The sequence below is a fragment of the Coptis chinensis genome, chromosome 1, assembly GCF_015680905.1.
Source record: "Coptis chinensis isolate HL-2020 chromosome 1, ASM1568090v1, whole genome shotgun sequence".
NCBI classification, from domain to species: domain Eukaryota; kingdom Viridiplantae; phylum Streptophyta; class Magnoliopsida; order Ranunculales; family Ranunculaceae; genus Coptis; species Coptis chinensis.
In genome coordinates this window covers 48,676,803-48,682,637 of record NC_141456.1, presented here as the reverse complement: position 1 = coordinate 48,682,637, position 5,835 = coordinate 48,676,803, and the positions used below count along the sequence as shown (strand labels likewise).

The 5,835-nt window shown below is 37.8% G+C and overlaps 1 long non-coding RNA gene across 1 annotated transcript; it reads left to right on the top strand.

Annotated features, from left to right (window-relative positions):
• The first annotated feature begins 1,043 nt into the window (after positions 1-1,043).
• Positions 1,044-2,221, top strand: LOC147524366 (uncharacterized). The gene is made up of 3 exons (XR_015196943.1): positions 1,044-1,149; positions 1,576-1,665; positions 1,772-2,221. It is a non-coding gene; the product is annotated as an uncharacterized LOC147524366 (long non-coding RNA).
• The last annotated feature ends 3,614 nt before the right edge of the window (positions 2,222-5,835 follow it).

Below are 5,835 nucleotides of genomic sequence, written 5' to 3'. Positions count from 1 at the left end.
AGATCATGTTCTAATGTAAAGAACCGAGAGAAAATTCAATTGAAGACCGGTTATGTCACCTATTACGATAATGGGCATAACTTTCTACAATGATCGGTTTGACATGCCATTTCTTTTCCCTGTAAACTAGATTCAATAGTCTTTCAGATGGTATATGGCATGATAGCTAGTTCTAAGGAGACGTGCCAGAAATCCAGGTAGTTTGGGGGTAAATATCTGTCAAGCTTTTTATGAAGAAAAAGGATAATTATTTGGTGCTTGTTGATCGGGTTTATGGAAGCGTTATATGACTCATTTCTTGCTGTTAATCTCCTATATTTGAGGCAAGTATCTCTACTGCATCTCTTTTTATCTTAAATAAGTTGTCTTTATTTCTATTGATGTTCGATATGTATGTTCAATGGGTTTTGGGTGGAGATTTTTTTAGCCTTGTGTGGAAAAGATTGAACAAGTTTTGCAGTGATTTATTTCTTCATATTTGCTTATAAAAATTGTTTCTTTTTTTTTCTGTGGTTGAGTCTCCCGAGTGGTGTTTATTTAGTTTTGAGCTATGGATGGATTTGGTTTTGGGGACCACCGCAAATCCAACCGATCCAAGCCACTACTTAAGTAGGTCTACCGAATTCTCTGTCCAAAGACGCTTACTCATGTAACATTTATAGAACTCATTGTCTCTTTTTGCTTGTCGGGGTTGTTTCAATAGGTCCTACTCCAGAGTGGGATGAGGGCTTTGCATGCATGGGCACTAGATAGTCCTCTAAAAGGTAAATAGATTCTGACAACTTTATTAAATTTCACTATTATCCTGAAACTTAACTTGACCTAATTAGTTTTTAATCCAATGACCAGACCTCATTTATACGGTTCTATTTCTTATGGCAATGTGATGTTGGTGGATACGGTTCTATTTCTTGGCGAAGATGGGTTTGGATCTGTCCCGCGGGGTGTCTTACCGGATGGCGGCAAGAGTCGTGAAGCAACATAAATTGGTTAGTTCCTGCGATCATGAGTTTTGCTCGAAAGTTGAGGTTTTAAAAGCGGCACAACAATCAAACGTTGTGATCCTGATTGGGTTCTGTGTTGAGGACAAAAGAAGATTGTTGGTCTATGAATATATTTGCAATGGATCACTGGATTCTCATTTATATGGTAAGACTTTTGAAGTCCATTTTAGAAACTGTGTTTTATGATTATGCCTAATCAATTTTAAGGATTACATACACCACTGCCTCCGTAAAGTGGTTTAGCTCATAAAAAATTTGACATGCAAATGTTAATCAAGAAAGCTAATATGTGAAGAAATAATTATTTGCCCAACTAGTTCATGAATGAAACCTCCTACATTGTTGTAGAAAGAAATATGATAGTATAGAGGTACTAGAGAATTCTTTTGGACCTAAAGCTTTTCCTTATCCTTCAATTTCAAAATTGTGGCAGCATTTTGCGTATGCTGATTAAAATTTGTAGATTTCTTTCAGTGGGAAAAAGTCACCTCTGTTATATGAATATCACTCTTTCTTAGTTCTCTGCCGGTGTATTGCTTGAATTGGTCCATAACAAAAAGGTTTTATGCAGGGCGTAATTGGCAAAGATTGGAATGGGTTGCACAACAAAAAATTGCAGTTAGAGCGAGACTGCCAGGAGAATCGTCAAGGAGACTGCACGGTTAGTGAAAATTGTGTATATTGACTAGTCAATAGCTTGTTTTAGTGGTTCCTTAGCTTGTATTGACTAAGATCTAGTTGAAATGAATTTTTTTTTTTTTATGAAGGAAAAATGAATATCACCGAAGATCTGTAGCTGCCAGCTTGGTCCAGAGTGTGTATGTTTTAGAGCGAGACCGCTAGGAGAATCGTCAAGGACCCTATGCTCTTGCTTCTCAAGATGTGATCTTGAGTTGTTCTATAGGAATTATATTGAAATAGTATGTTGGTAGATTATGCTATATCCATACATCTATATCTTTTAATTTACATGTTATTCATTAAGTGATATATATACTTAGTCAAATTTTGGTGATGGTTATTACTAAGATTTTCTTTGTGTATAATTGCTTGTAAAGTCTTAATTATATTATGTGTTTGGGGTTTATGTGGTTGTATTTATGCAGGCGATTTCAGGGGGAAAAAAATATAAATATTAGGATGGAAACCAAAAACAAATATATATTTTTTTTAAAATAAATAATAATTTGTGACGCCTGACAGGCGTCAGTAAGCATTTAAAAAACAAATTTATAATTACTGACGGCGTAGAGGCGTTAGTAATGCAAATTTAGTGACGGCGTAGAGGCGTTAGTAATGCACATTTAGTGACGGTGTACAGGCGTTAGTAATGCATATTTAGTGACGGGCGCATATAAATATGTCAATTATGTCAATTGCGATTTAGGTTTACGTCACAAATATTCCTGACACCAACATAGACGCCTAAATTTCAACGCCTTGTAGGCGTCACAAAAAATAATCCTGACGCCTCCTAGCCGTCACAAAAGTGTTGTTTTGCTGTAGTGCATGTCACTAAATATATGAAGCATACACCGCTGGAAGGTACTAGGAGCATTACAAAGGCCAAAAGGCATTCATTTATAGGCATATGTTCCAAAAGGACATGTGAAGGTAGTCTTTTCTTGGTCATCTATATCAATAATAATTTGGAAATAGCCAGAGTAGCCATCCAAAAAGCAATAAAAAGCATGACCAGCTAGACGTTCAAGCATCTGATCTATAAAGGGTAAAGTAAAATGATCCTTTCGTGTCATGGCATTTAAACGTCTGTAATCAATACATATCCTCCATTTCATAGGACCATGCGTGGCAACATATTCACCCTTGGCATTACGTACCATGGTAATCCCTGATTTCTTTGGAACTACATGAATGGGACTTACCCATTCGCTATCAGAGATTGGGTATATGATACCCACATCGAGTAACCGTAAGACCTCTTCCCTGACCACCACTTTCATGGCGGGGTTCAAGCGATGCTGAGGTTCGCGAGAAGTCTTTATGTTATCCTCCAAATGGATATGATGAGTGCATACATTAGGGTCAATTCCCTTAATGTCGGCTAGGGACCAACCAATCGCAGAACGATGTTCCCTAATCACCCTGATCAAACGTGTCTCTTCATCCTTAGATAACAGAGAAGATATTATTATCGGATGACTACCATCCGGATCAAGTTGAATATACTTTAACTCAGAAGGAAGAGGTTTAAGCACCGGGGTGGAAGGAATATCGATAAATGCTTCTGGGGGGTCCTCATCTTGAGTAATGAATACTTGCTTAGACAACAGGTCTTCAAACTCTATAGATGGAGCAACATAATGGTCTACGATAGGTGTAGACTCGAAGATGGTGTTGACTTCCTCTAAGTAGGAGTCATCGGCAAAATCTGAACTTCCAAAAGACAGGAATTTATGCATTTGGTTTTCTGGAAACGTGTTATCAAAATAATCTTGAGCTAAGCTCTCGATCATGCTAACCTTCCCATCTATAGACGAATCTGGTAACTGTTTCATCATTTTAAAAACATTTACCTCAATAGAAAGATGGCCAAAAGACAAGGACATTGAACCATCGCGGGAGTTTATGAGCGTGTTAGCAGTTGCCAAGAAAGGATGCCCTAAAATGATTAGAACAGAGTCGTTAGCAACTTCTGTATCGAGGATAACAAAATCAGCAAGATAGTAGATATCCTGGACCTTAACAAGCACGTTTTCAACCACACCCTTAGGGTACTTAATAAATCGATCCGCTAATTGCAACGTAATTTTAGTAGGTTGCATCTCTTGTAGACCTATTTGTTTGTATAGATAATACGGGAGTAAGTTAACACTCGCCCCCAGGTCTAGTAAAGTGATCGTCGTGTGGGAATCTCTTAAGGTGCATTATACAGTGGGACGACCAGGGTCCTTGTACTTAACGATTCTATTGTGTTTCGTTAAAGTTGGAAACTGTTCAGTTAAAAAGGCGTCTTTAGGAATATTTGTCTTAGGCCTTTTAGTGCACAACTCTTTGAGAAACTTAGCATGGTGAGGTAATTTTTTAATTGCTTCCAGAAAAGGTAAGTTTATCGTTAGATTTTTAAAAACTTTCCTAATCTCGTCAAAGTTTGTATCCCTATTTAACATAGCTAATTTATGGGGAAACGGTGGTTTCTCTCTATATTTAGCGTATGGATCAACTAGATGTCTAACCTTTGCTTTCTGTTTCTTAGGTTGTGGTGTAACTAGTACCTCTACAGGGGTAGGCTCATTAGTTTCTATTTTGGTATCTAGTTCAATCTCCGGTGTAGGGACTACTTGTGGGGTAACTATAGGCATAGTTACGTTGTTATCAACCACTCTCCCAGAACGGAGAGTGGTGATGGCATTCAACTCACTTACGTTTGCATTTTCCATACTAGTATTATTGTTCATCTCAAAGGCTGTGTTTGTTGTTTTAGGATTAGTTATTGCTTGACCTAGAAACACACTTTTGGGTTGTACTTTCTCTTGAGCTAACTACTGTAAGGAAATTTGGATGGCTTGTAAAATCTGTTGTTGAGATTGCATAAAGGTATCAAAATAATCCAGTTGTGGAATAGAATTTGCTACTGGTTGTGTGACAGGAACTATGTTACGTTGATTATTAATGGGTGGGTTGTGATAGTTATTATTATTAACCGGAACGATACCTCTATTAGAATTAGAATTATTATTGTTATAATTATTATAATTTCCCTGACCTTGTCCTTGTCCTTGTCCTGTTGGAGCTTGGTTATAATTGTTTGCTTGCCTAACATTTTGATTATTAAACCCTGGATGTGTTACTTGTTGATTATTTCTCCAACTGAAGTTGGGGTGTTGTCTCCAAGGGGAGTTAGGAATAGGATAACTATTAATTGAGCAAACATTATCTTGTTGTAATGTTTGTTGTTCGTAAGCGAGATGACAATAGGAGTCTGGATGATCAGGACTCAAACAGAAATTACATAGATTGGAGTTGACATTCATGACGGGAATAGGCTTTTGTTGAACAGAAATAGCCTCTACCTTTTTAGTGAGAGATTCAATTAAAATTTTAAGTTCAGGATCGGGTTTCATCTCAAACATACCGGCGGCTTTAACTGTTGTAGAAGAACTAGCGGAACGGGAGAAATCGTCACTACCCCCCCAGTTATTATTACGCTTAGTTTGATCTTCTAAAAATTTATAAGCCTCTAAGGCTCCCTTACTTAGGAAACTACCCCCATTCATTATGACAAGGACTTCTTTATGGTGGTGTAGAAGTCCTTTGAAAAAGGCACGAACTAACGTGTCTTTCGCGAGGTTATGGTGTGGACACTCTATAAGAAGATCGGTGAAACGATTCCAAGCCTCTGAAAATGATTCATGAGGATTCTGTTGAAAGAAATGAATCTTGGAAAACATTTCATCGGTCTTCAGTGGTGGGTAAAAATGTTCCATAAATAGTTGAACAAGTTTAGCCCATGAGTCCACAGAATTAGGCGCTTGGGCAGTTAACCAAGACGCCGCCTTATCGGCTAAAGTGAAGGGAAATACCCTCGGTTTAATTTGTTCAAAGACCAACCGTAGGATGGTGGAATGTAATAAGGACTTGGTCAATCCTACGCATGTGCTGATAAGGCTTTTCATGGTCTAACCCATGAAAAACGGGTAACAAATTAAATATATTTGGGGGTATTCGAAAATCCCCCACTGGATCTGATAGAACGATGCATGATTTGGGGCTATCGTTCAAGGCTTTGTAAAAGTCAGAGAGAGGGGACTCTCTTTCTTCAGCCATTATTTCAGGTGGTGTGTGTGGTATATTAACTATAGGTGTAGTG